The 13,794-nt window shown below is 39.7% G+C and overlaps 1 protein-coding gene across 1 annotated transcript in view; it reads left to right on the top strand.

Moving 5' to 3' along the window:
- LOC129240671 (janus kinase and microtubule-interacting protein 2-like) overlaps nt 1-13,794 on the top strand; it is a 90,546-nt gene that overhangs the window by 22,182 nt on the left and 54,570 nt on the right. The window lies entirely within an intron of this gene.

The raw sequence follows: 13,794 nt of genomic DNA, 5'->3' as shown, positions 1-13,794 counted from the left end.
TACTTTTTGGGACTTATTCAGAATTAATAAAAAAAGCAAGGAGTTTATACGCATGAATGTTTTTGTGCTTGTTCAAAGTATTTTTTAGCAGTTTTGTCTTCGTCTCGCTCTTAAGTGGCTCGCGGCAACAAGTGCAGCTGCAAGGCTGTACCAAAAATAAAAATGGAAGAGCTATAAGTGAGTGCAAAGTATGCAGTAAAACCAAAGAACAACAATAATGCAGGCTGATATGTATACTAGTATGCAAGTATATGTGAGGTGATAATTTGTTGACTCTTTGAAGTGATGAAACAGCGACTTGGGTGTGAGAATATTTCTGTTGAATTGCCTAGACAAATTGTCGACTGCAATGTGAAACAAATTTGAGTACTGAAGTAAGTGCTTGCATGGAAAGATCGATGGATATACAAATGGTATAATACTTATATAGTGTGTAATGTTTGGGTGATTCTTACAACAATTACAGTTACGTAAATATATACATATACAAAATACATAAGAGTATGCTGCAAAGCACATTTTTGGTGATGAAAAGATGTCATCTTATATTTGGATACTACATATGTACATACATGTATATGTACTTACAAGGTGAAGTCCAAAATAAACAAGACTGAGCTAAAATAGAAACAAAAGGAGCTTTGTTCTGATAACTTCGATTTTATTTATTTAAAATAGTCCCCTCTGGCCTCGACTCATTGAAAGAGTGCTTCAGAACATTGATCGGAATGTCCTTCAGGATGTCAGTACAAGTATTTTGGATGGCCTCTACGAGCGCAAAATATTTTCCTTTCATGGCCAAATGCAATTTTCTGAATAAGTAGAAGTCACAGGGATCCATATTAGGTTCAAATGCTATTTCTAGTCAAAAAATCAGTCACAAGAATGGATCGATGAGATGGTGCATTATCATGCAATAAGCGCCAGCTTCCTCCTTCGCAGTATTCATGGCGAATTCGCTGAATGCGATGCAACAAACGCTTTAAAACACCAAGATAGAAAATTGCATTGATGGTTTGGCCCGTTGGCACGAACTCCCTGTGGAAATTTCCCTTGGAATCTTGAAAACAAATGAGCATCGACTTGATTTTTGACTTCTACAAACGTGATTTTTTGGGTGGTGGGTCGTCTTGACGCTTAGCTTCAGGTTCATGTTGGAAACACCTCGTTTTATCAACAGTTTAATGTTGTAAAGGAAGTTCTCGTATTTTTTCGCCTTTTTAATGAGTCCTTTTAAATGTTAAATTCTGAGCAATTTTTGGTCCTCAGTTGACTTGTGCGGAACGAAACCTTTCGTAAGTCCATGTAATCAGTTAAAATACGATAAATCGATGTTTTGGATATATTCAACTCCGGTTCCATGAATTTAAATTTCATCATCGTTGATCGGTTCATTTTTGATAAATTTACGAACAACTTCGATTGAGTTTTCGGTGATTACTGATTTCGGGCGGTCCGTATGTTCATTGTCCTCACAACCATCTCTGAAACGTGTAAACCACTCATGAACTCTGGCACGAGATAGACAATCATCGCCATCAATTTGTTTAAGCAATTCAAATGTTTCGGTAAACGTTTTACCGATTTAAAAACAAAACCGATTACTGACACTGTTTTGAGGAATTAAGTATTTTCTTAATCCTGTTAATTATTTTTTCCGAGTGAAAAACAATGTGTGGATTTGTTCACGCACCAAGTAGAAGAGAGTGCAATGTATTTTCGCAACCTTATTTATAGTATCAAATCTGCAAAGCAGGCACTGTTAGCTTAACGAAAAATACAGATGGAAAAACAAATATGATAACAACATTATATGTATGTACATGCTAGTTTTTGGTACGGTTACAGAGATCGGATGTTTCTACTGTTATTTTAGAAGGAATGCCTGTAGGTATAACAAAGAAAGAATGCCTGTAGGAATAATACAAAGTATTTTCTATAACTTAAACTAAATGGGGGTTTATGCAGATTCCTGCTGCATACAGACACTTTGGACGCAATAACTTCGCTTGAAAAACCAAATGATAATTTTGCTAATAGTAGCTGCCCTTGGTATGCAATGACAACACTCCGAGTGTATTTCTGTCACGAAAAAGTTCCGTTATGCCAGCTGGCGAAACATCGGCCTTCTCGAAGTATTCTTTGGCCGATCGCGACCTCTGCTTGCTTACGGGTTCTAGTACAGTGCCATTCGCGTGATGATATCTGGTGGTTTTCTCAATGTGTGATCTATCCATCGCCACTTTCTGCGTTTGATTTGCCTAAGGATGGGCTCCTCCTCTTCACAGCGCGTCGTTGCTGATGGTGTACGACCAGAATATTCTACAGATGATGCGGAGGCATGTGGTTGTTTTTTGTTTTGTTTTATTTTCATGGGCGTTGTGGTAGCGCGCTACCCTCAAGCCTGTTGTTTCGTCAAAACTCCGGGCGTGTGTGATAGTGTTAGTGACCAGTCACGTTTCATTTTCGTACACCGATACTGACTTCACACATCAGCTGAATATTCGCAGTTTAGTGCGCCTGGAAAATGCCGAACTCGCCCATACTGTAATGCATTTGTTTGGCCTGCCGCTGACATCTTTATCTGATCCGCCGTCTGCCGTGAAAGTGGAGCCGAGGTAGCAGAAGCGACAATTTCCACCGGGCAACCGGCAGCCATGCTGCTTTATATGTTTTGCTTTATTTTGGTTCACTTTCATACCTTTGGTCTTGGCGATGTTGACCTCCAGTCCGCTAGGGCGTGCCAGCGTGATTAGTCTGTTTGTCTTCGCTTGCGTGCCAGTGAGTTTGGGAGAGAGGAGGCAGATGGCATTGGCGAAGTTCAGGTCCTTGAGATGTCTGGCCTTTTATGCCGGATCAATTGGTTCATGACATCGTGTAGGACGACAGCGAAGAGAAGGGCCGATAGGGTGGCGCAAAATTAATCACACTATCGGAAGATTTATCATTTTTGCAAATGACCTCGTAGGTCAGCCATATTTGACACTTGTGAACTAAACAGCTGTAGTATACAAACAATTAAGCAATAGAGCACGCAGGTCAGGTAAGGTTGAAGGGGTTGTCCTGTGGGACACACTCAGGCTCATAGCCCATTGTGATGCCACATGGGGAGCTTGTCCCTATCTCTCCTAAAACCAGTGTGTGCTCTTTAAAAATTTTAGGATATCTTCTATTGCTGTAGAGCTGGGATCTTCCAACTCATTAAAGAATTGTTTACTCAGAATAGTAAACCTGCGTATGGATAGAGCAGTACAATGGCACTGTAGGCGCGAGATTGTCTCTTCCTCGTCCTCATCTAGACAACTTCTACAGAAGTTATGTGCTTGCACACCCATCCTTTGGGCGTGTCTACCTATTACGCCGTGCCTCGCTATGACTGAGATCAGTGTGCTAAGACTGTGTTTATTTAGGCTTAGCAGAGATTCTGTGCATTTAGCATTTAGAGTCGGCCACAGTTTACGGGCGATGTTGCAGGTGGCTTCATTACGCCATCTTTCGTTTGCTTTCTGTATAATTTCTTCAAGGATGAGTAGCTTACATATTAGTATGGGTGTCCCTATGTCATTATCTATGTACTCATCGGTCAATTTGGTGCCGAGTCTCGCTAGTGCATCGGCTCTACAGTTACCTTCAATGTCGCGATGGCCAGGAATCCATATTATCCTTAAGGGAAATGACTCAGCCATCTCGTTAAGAGATGTGCGGCATTTCATGGCTACCTTGGAGGTTGTCGACTGTTTTGTGAGGGACTTTATCGCAGTGTCGCGGCTTTCATTACTGCCATCAGTTCATTCTGAAAGACACTACAGTAGTCGGGGAGCGGGAAACTGAAGTAGATCCCCAGATGCTCGACACCCTGTGAGCCATCTGTGTACGAGTATACATGCATAGACTCGCCCTGTCTTACATTGTCCCGTTCTCACCCTTCCCTTGAGGTTAGGAGGGTCGTAAACGCTGTAATGACAAGTATAGGAGGGAGTGCATAGTCCAGCAGTCCGGGAAGCCCCAAAGAGCACGTAAAGGTTAAAATAAAGATTTTAATTTCTCATTCAGTAAAAAGGTTATTCACAAATAAAATTGATTGGTTAATTTTGCGCCACTTATATATACTATACTAATTCATACATATTTATATACATACTTATGTGAAATTTTGTATATATACATACATACTTACATATTTAGTTGGCTATATTTCGAGTGTACAAGTGTCTGCCGCTGTGAACCGATCTAATTAATTGAATTTGCCACTTCGCATGGCATCGCATTGTTGTTTACCCGAATGAGGTCAATTAATATCAATTTTCATTTTTTCACATTTTTGTGTTTGCCATTTAAATGAGTTATCTACATACATATGTATGCATATTTTTTTGGCGGACGCCTTGGCTTCAAATGCTTGCGCTGGTAATTTTCACTAATTCCAGCGCTACTTTTCACAGCATTGAAAATTTTCTTAGGCAAGATTATTTCATTATTTCATGTAGCAGATGTTTACTCAAGTTTTCGAAAATTACAGCAAGCAACAAAAAAGGCACCACTACTAATCGTAGACTGAAAATGTGTAGGAAAACATACATTGAGTATTCAAAATGCTTCATTAACAAAAAGACCTATTGCCTTATTTGGGCATAACTAGTGTGACGACATGAAACAATTGTGACACTGAAAAATGGGCAGAAAATGAAAAAAAAATATATATTATATAATTCATAATATGACTACTCAAAGGCAGAGGCATCGACAGCCAAGAGGTGTGGAGGCTTTAAGTGGTTAAACTTATTCGTTCTTCCCGTCTAAAACTGTACTGCAACTTCCAATTTTTATTTTGCAATTACTAAGTAACCAAGTAAGTTTGAGGTACCAGGCTCCAATGGGAGATAAAGAAAACGAAGATGATTAAATACTATTGACTTTAGAAATTCGACCTAAATGCCGCGAATTAGAAATATTTAGTGTGGCTAAGCCTTTTTTCACTTGGATTTTTCAACACGCCTACCTTTTCCACTAGCATCACCACCAGCACTTACCAACTTTCGATAAATAAAGGGTTTTCCAATAAGAGGTGTTATGATCATTGGTTTCGTTGCTACGTTGCTTGTGTGGCACGTAGCGCCGTCTTGTTGAAAATAAGCGTTGTCCAGATCAATACCATTCAATTATGGCTATAAAGAATCGTTAATCATCTCTCGATAGCGCAATCCTTTCACCGTAACTGTTGCTCCAGCATCATTTTCGAAAAAGTAAGGTCCAATGACTCGGCCGGACCATAAACTGCACCAAACAGTCACACGTTGAGAATAGAGAGGCTTTTCAACAATAACTCTTGGATTTTCTGAGCTCCAGATCCGACAATATTGCTTGTTGACGAAGCCACCGAGATGGAAATGGGCCTCTTCACTCAAGATGATTTCTCGATGGAATTCCGGATCATTTTCATGCATTTCAACGATCCAATCAGCAAAGACACGACGTTGTTGATAATCGACCGGCTTGAGTTCTTGTGTTAACTGGACTTTATAAGCCCTAAGACCCAAATTTTTACGCAAAATACGATGTAATGACGTTTGTGTAATGCCTAATTCCAAAGAACGACAAGGAATGGACAAACCTGGGTTTTCTTCAACACTTTCTGCTACAACAGCAATATTTTCGGCTGTTCTTGAGCAAAGTGCACCGGTTATATTCTTCACATTACTAACTGGTTCCAACAGCTCGAATTTTTTCACCAATTTCTGTATTGTGGTCCGACAAGGTGCTTCACGATGACCCAAAAATGTTAGAGTTTTACGAACCGTCTCTGCCAAATTCTCACCATTTTCATAGTGAATTATAATAATTTCAAGGCGCTGTTTAAGCGTCTATCGTTCCATTTTTATTAATGGTTTGAGTTTCGTGTTCCATCTTACAATTCTCGGTTAAAGCTAATTTATCTAGAATCTCTAGAAGAGAAAAGAACAGTCCCTTCACTTTCGTTTATTTGCAGTGATGTTAATGGCATTGTTGGCCTCGAGTTCTACTTGAGCGGATAAGTTTTGATATATCGCAAAAAGTCTTCGCACTCTTTACCCTTTTTACGGGGAAAACTTAAGACTAAATGTACGAGTAATCCAAAGTTGGCTTGTTTTTCTTTCAATTTTTGTATGGTCTGTTCTGTCTGATAATTTGTTCTGTAAGTTATAATAATAAAAAAATACTCTAAGGTGCTACTCTAGGTAAACTCCATTCGCACGTAATTCTTTTCAATTCTAATATAATTGCACTGGAAGTTTCGTTCAACCTCATTTTGAATAGCCGTTTCAGTGGATTCCATTCTAGCGCTTCATATCACGCAATTTCCTCTACTTTTGACTTAAATGATCCATATTTTGTAAAAGCGTTGCTTACTACTTTTATAAGACCAATACTGGAATGCGGTTCGATAGTCTGCAACGCAAGTCTAAAATTTCTTACAAATGGGAGTAGAAACTATTCAAAAACCATGTTTACTTTTTGCATTGAAGACTTTCGTTCGGACTCACTGTATGTTCTTCAATCGTACATTAGTCATCTAAAGCTTACCAATCTTCCCAACTGCTCGTATTTCGATTGCTGGTTCATTTGTTCTGGCGGCAGTTAGCTTTAATGTTCTCTCGCGAGTATCAATGCAATTACGACCTCGTGAAGTAAATTACGAACCAAAAGAATAATTTCGATCCATATAACCATATTCAAATCCTCATTCCAGCATCTTTAAGAATACGATGCTACTCTACCTCGATAATTGACGGTGATATTAACTTTTGTTTAGATGATGAATTTTTTCTGTTGCTGGGCAATTTTAGATTTCGATGTTTAGCCAAGTTCTGTCTTGGCCCGACGCCAAAATAAAAATTATCGGTACGTCCTGCGGACTACCCCTCACGCGCTAATTGGGCGAGTGGAGGGCAATCAGTATATTTATTTTAGTACAGGGTCCAGCACTCGAAGTGTAACCAATTAAAAAGACCATACATTTTGTTTGGAAAATTAATATACTTTTATTTAATTCAAAGTAAAAAATGTGTGAAAATAGTACAAAATTGATAATCAATTTACTTTTGCTCGATATGACCAACTTTCGCCTTGACTATGGCCTTCAGACGGTCCAGAAATGAATCGCTAGCTGCCCGAATGTGACTAGAAGGTATTTTGCCCCACTCGCGGACAATGGCTTTTTTCAGCGCCACGAGACTGGTGAATCTTTTAGTTCGGAGCTTCCTCTCCAAAATGGCCCAAGGGGAATAATCCATCGGACTCGCGTCTGGTGTATTTGAGAGCCATTGTGTGGACGTTATGAAGTTCGGAACGTTGTTTTTTAACCATTCTTGGGTTACTTAAGCTTTGTGAGATGGTGCTGAGTCCTGTTGAAACGTTCATGGTCTGTCACCGAGATGTTTGTCTGCACACGTCTTCAAAGCAACCTCCAGAATGCTTTCCCGATAATATTTCGCATTTATCTTGACGCCAAGCTCGATGAAAACAATTGGAGAGCGCCCATCTGCGGTTACAGCAGACCAAACCACTAACTGTGGCGGTTCCTACCTCCTGGTGGCCAATTGATGACTCAAATTCTCGTATGAACGAACGGTAGGTCAAATAAACCCTATCGTTTTGGGAATTTACGAATCGCTCAATTTGCAAAATTTTCTTGTCAGAAAACACAATGTTCGGAAATTGACCGTTTTCGGATCTGACGTGTTGCAGCTTTGGTGTGAGATCATGCGGATCTCGTAAGACTTGTCTTTGAAATAATTTTGCAGTATGGAGCGGATGCTACGGTCAGATATTGTCACTTCTTTCGCCATTTGATTAACACTTCATCGGGGATTTCGCTCAAGTCGCTTTAATAAAAAATCTGATGCTCTTTTTTTGACCCACCGCTTTTATCAACCTAAAAAAGAGTATGCAATTCTTGTAAACATTACGTTTTGAGGCTTTAAGTGAACACGGGATTTTCGTAACAGTAATGGACCCTTGGAGTGTTTGACAGAAAGATTCTGCTGAAGATGGAAGATCGTGGGCGATGGAACAATGAGGAAGGACTCCGCTGCGTTGGAAAGATCAGGTGGATAAGGACTAGGCTTCACTTGGTGTGTCCAACTAGCGCCGGTTAGCACGAGAAAGAAACGACTGCCGCGCTTTGTTAAACTCGGCCAAAATGCCGTAAGCGGTTATCGTGCAAATCAAGAAGAAGCAGAATGGCCACAATATTGGACCCTCCCTCAAGAAAAGAGGATTTCGATCGAATAGTTGTCTGCGAGTACGGAAGAAATGAAAATAATAAGTCACTATAGCTCTGCCATGTCAATTCAACTGTTTTGAGTTTGGCGAAAACAACTGGAAGAATATCGCGGCCAGATGCAATTATTTTTTCGATTAAGGCACACTTCACCTTAACTTAACCGATACTTTTGCGAGTAAGGTAGTATTCTACTTATAATTGTGTAGTAAAATAAGAGCAATCTTTTTGTAAATATTTGCCTTCGTTCCTAAGCGAAAAGCCCTACAAATCTTTTTTGAGCTACACCTCTGCTCTCTTATTAAATTGACTGGCTTTATTTCATATTCATACAATTCGGCAATTGTCGGTGGTGACGCTATGCTACACCCACACACTTACCATATTTGAGTTCAATATGGACCATTTTATATGAAGCGCTTGTTGAGATGTGTCTGTCTTGTCGAGGTAATTGAGGCATATGGAAACGACGGAAAATCTTGAATGTAAAGTGCTCATAGTATGCAAATAGTTCATTTTACTCTTGGTATTCATACGCATACATACTTATACTACACTCACGCACACACGCATATGTACCCAAATATGCGCGGATTTCACTTTAACAATTAAACGGTCGCTAAACTCGCGCGGTGGACTTATTATCATAATTGAAGAATATGCTTGCAATTATTTAAATTACTGTCTTATTGATTATAAGTACATCTGCATGTATGTATTTGCTGTTTTTTGTGCTTCTACTTCTATGCTATTTTTGAGAATTTTTCAATCAAAACATGCTGAGATTACGACTTTTCCAAATTTATACTTACAAAATTTCGATCGAAGCAAAATATTAAGCAAATCATAATGACAAATTTCTAATATAGGCGTATGTACTAATATGTATGTGTGTACATATGGTTGTGTTCGCTAATAAATATCATGATTCACAGAAGATGTCGCCGGCTTTGCATGCTTTCTTGCAGATCTTACGCGTTTCGTCCCCGCTTCGCTTCTAAAGTGAATGTCTTTGTCGCCGAACAGCTGGCAGAGACATTCGCAGGCAGCGAATGAGTCAAAACAAGAGAATAATACAAAAATCAAAATATATTAGAACAAATATTCGCTATTCGCTCGTTTGTGCATTTACCAAAAGAATATTCCCCTAATGCTCGAAGTATACAGTTGAAGGCACTGGCAGAGTGCTACAAATTTTTATGGAGGCGCGAAAATTTGGGTCAATGATGATGCTCCAAGTGCTTGATGGTTCTTTTCTACAACATTTCAAACTTTCACTACTTTAAATATTTGTGTACATACAAATGTATGTATGTATGTAGGATTCCTCTCCCTTCTTTTCCTCGTCAGCTATTTATGTGTTGATTTCTGTGATGTGCGGCGTTAAATACTTGACTTATGACTGTCAGTGTCAAGCAACAAGTTCTGCATAGCACAGCAATAAACACGCATACACATGCACATACCTAAAATATATTTTATATACAAATTGATGATTGAGCGAAGGTGTTCTCGTATGCGATAAGTGTCAGGAAGGCGACCCTTGTTGAAAAATTTATTTCAAAAACAACCAAAACTGTATCGATGCAACAACTGCGTTTTTTCCAATTCAGTTTTTCATTACAATTATGTGCTTATAGTTTTACGTTCTGCTGTTTACATATTTCAGTACAGACAAACGAATCACAGAAACACTAAATCTTCAGGAAATACCTCTGCATGTTGTAGCACTTAAGCGTTTGAAGTGTGTGCGCTCATTTATGTTCCGTTTCGTAGCAATTAAATTCTGATTGTTTATGGCTTGTCGTAATTTTTCCATAATCCAAATTTTCTTCTTTCAAACAATGTATGAAAATAGTGCAGAAGTGGCTGCACAGCCTTACGAAAAATATACTCGTACATGTGTGTGTGTGTTTGTGTATACTTAATAGATGCACACATATGCGTGGTGGGCATGGCTGACGCTTGCATTAGGGGTGTGAAACTTTTCCAACAATATATTGAATAAAACAGTGATAGGTATAGAATAAGACAGTTGGCTTACAAAAAACATGTCTGAAAAGGCAATGATGCACAGGGTGCGCCATATTTTATGTCGGTATGAAAACATTGAATAACTTTGAAAAAAAAAACAAAACAACTGATTTGTATAAGTGAGGTATTTTTTTTGGTTTGGTTATTTACAATTTATTGAAACTATTTTTTGAATGCAATATCAATCAAGTGGCCATCTTTATTAGTAATCCCAAACTGCGACCTTTTTTCTGCGTTTGCCATCACCTTGCCAAGCATTTCGGGCTTTATAGCGTCGATTTCGGCACGAATGTTGGCCTTAAGCTGGTAAATAGGCTACGGCTTGTTGGCGTAAACCTCACTTTTCAGATAACCCCACAAAAGGAAGTCCGGGGGGTTAAGTCAGGTGATCTGGGGGGCCAGTCGATGTCGCCTCTTTTTGCCACTAGACGTCCCGGGAATTCTCGTTGCCGAAATTCAATTGTTGCATTCGCAGTGTGGCATGGCGCACCGTCTTGTTGAAACCAGTAACCATCTAAACCTTTCTCAAGTATTTGCGGATGGACATAATGAGCCAACATCCATCGATATCGGTTTCCATCAAGCGTTTCGTTTTCTCGGTAAAAAATATGGCCCAATGATAGTTTTGGCGCAAATGCCGGCTCAAACAGTTACTTTTCGGTCATGCAATGGCATTTCATGGATTTCGTGTGGATTCTCACTTCCCCAAATACGGCAATTTTGTTTATTCACGCTGCCAGAGAGGTTAAAATGTGCCTCGTCAGTCATTAAAATGTGCTTCCAAAAATTGGGTTTAGTGCAACCCATTCGAGCGACTGTTTGGCCGTATTCCAAGCGATGTGAATGGTCTGTCGGCAATATAATTTGTGTCAATGGCACTTTATACGGAGACACTGTTGGCTCCTGGGCAACGCTCTCCCTCACTGCTTCAACAAGTTCATTGGAACGTCTTGGTCGTTGATGAACGGCATGTTGACGATCTCCTACTGTCCCGTGCTCAAAAAAATTCGACACCAAATCATAGTATTGTCAGACGGTGCCTGTTTGCCGCGATACTTTTTGCGATATAACGACTATTTTCAATGTATAGCGTCACTATTTCAGCGCATTGTTTCGGTGTAAAGCGATCCATGGTTGAAATTGTACTGAATTGACGTATCGAAAACATGTATGTTGAAGTCGATCGGTTGGTAAATGACAAAGTTATTCAGCGTTACATACCGACATAAAAGATGGCGCACCCTGTACTGTAAAGCAAAGAAGTTAAAAGCAAGTTTTATCTACCAAACACCGTTTTAACACTCCGGTAGCCAACTTTATCTCTAAAAGGTCATTCTATGGTTGAAGTGAGGTAGACAAGACTTAAGAATTTTAATAACTGATTAAAGATTAATGTTGTGATGCTGTCAAAGGTTACCTAGAATGTCAAATATTGGATATGACCTTAAAATTAAAATAAAAAAGTGAAAAGGTATGCTTCGCAATCGAATAATAAATGAGGTTTTGCAGTTTTAAACCGCAACCAGAAAACCAAAAGCATACAAGAAGCGCTATGCGCCTTTTAACATGAGGGCGCGATTTTTTATTCCTGCCACCGCATTCGATAATGCAACAACTTTTACTAATTTAATTCAAATCTTTAATGATGACAAATTTCAAGGTTAAACAAATTCAGAAGGTGTGGCTAATATCGGACAGAATTCTACCGCCGAGTACCTCGTGTCATGACAGCTGACGTTTACTCACTCAATTTCAGTTTTCATTATAGCTGAAAGCCAAACCTGGTAATCTATCATCCTTGAGCGAATCGAGCAATAACAGATTCAGCCAGTCAGCCTCCTAAATAGTAAATTATATAAAAGTTTAGGGTTTGATTCTTTGCTGCTGCATCTCAAGCAATCAAGAAGAAGATTGACGCGATAACCGCATATGCGATTTTGGCTTGAAAACACCAAGTGAAATCAAATTCCTTCTCCACCTGATCTCTCCAACGCAGAGCAGCTGGTACCGCATGGAATACTGTCAGAGGCGGAGCGACCACATAACCCTGACAATGAAGCCGCTGGAACTTAATTCACTGCGGTATGCCTATGCCGTCGTAAAGGTCATACAAAGTTCATCGTTCCATCGCCTGCGATATTCGCCGTTGCTAACGTACAAAGGTCCAAAAATCTTGTGCAGAATCTTTCTCTCAAACACTCCAAAGGATGCCTCAAGGGATGTTGCCGTCGTCCAAGTTTCTGAGCCATTTAGTACGGTAGCTTTATAGAGTATTAGTTTTGTTCGTCAAGAGAGGACTTTACAACTGCATTTGTCTACTTAGTCCAAAGTAGCATTTGTCGGCAAGGAAGATTTTCCTGTGGATTTCAAGGCTGTATTTGTAACTATGCACAATAAAATCAGCTGTTCACAGAGTGAATTTATTCATGTATATCTTTCTCCTCCTTAGCTAATTTTTTCATTTCACTTTACGCAGTCTAATTTAGCTTTAAAGCTGGTTTCAACATGTCCAATAGGTCAATTGTGCAATCTGCGCAAACTACCCTGGGATATGCTTGCTTACCGCCGCACATAAGGTGGTGTCGAGCTTATTCTGTGAGTGAGTGATGCTCATCGTCGACGTACTGATTGGGCCTTACCAGTGAGTGATGGCACAGATAGAAATCACCTCTATGTCGCTTTGTCTGAGTTTGGTATCCCCACAAAACTAATACGGCTGTGTAAGATGACGTTGAGTGCTACCACAAGCTTCGTCGGAGTTAGAAGTAACCTCTTCGAGCCAAATGAGGCTTCAGACGGGGGCTTTTTAAACCGCTTACTGCAAAAAATCTTTCACGCTGCCGAGCTGAACCGGATTTCGAGCAATTATATTTCTCAGAAGTACCATTCCATTAGCATATCCCGATGTCCTCAACATTATCTGCGAAACCAACCGCGCTGTATGCTCGGCATACTCCAGTTTAAAGAGAGAGACGAGCAATGTGGGTCTTGCGCTGAATGAGTGCAAAACAAAGTACCTGCTTCCCACACATAAGGAGACATCGCGAATTGGACAATATGTTGACAAACCAAGAATTTGAAGTTGTCAAGGGCTTTGACTACCTTAGGATCAATATCAGCAACAAAAATGATGTCAGCTTGGCAATCAATGGGAGAATAACTCTTGCCAAGAGGTGTTTTTTTGAGTTCAGTATGCAATTGAGAAGTAGGTATATCCCTCTCTCGAAGGATCAAATTGACACTCTACAAAACGCTCATCCTTCCCGTCCTGCTATATGACGCAGAAGAATGGACGATGTCAACACCAGATGAGCAAGTTTTGTGAGTTCAATACCTGAATGAATTTGTAATAATTATCACAAACTATCAGCATTTGGCGTTCGTGTACGCAAAACTCTAATGTGGTACCATTTAATATTGAGGGGAAGCTGATTGCTTCTGCTGGGAAAGAGTTTATGAACAGCAATTTGCCTGCAGGAAAAACAGATGATCAAACACTG

Source organism: Anastrepha obliqua, chromosome 1, assembly GCF_027943255.1.
Source record: "Anastrepha obliqua isolate idAnaObli1 chromosome 1, idAnaObli1_1.0, whole genome shotgun sequence".
Lineage (NCBI taxonomy): Eukaryota > Metazoa > Arthropoda > Insecta > Diptera > Tephritidae > Anastrepha > Anastrepha obliqua.
This window is presented reverse-complemented; position numbering and strand designations above follow the sequence as displayed.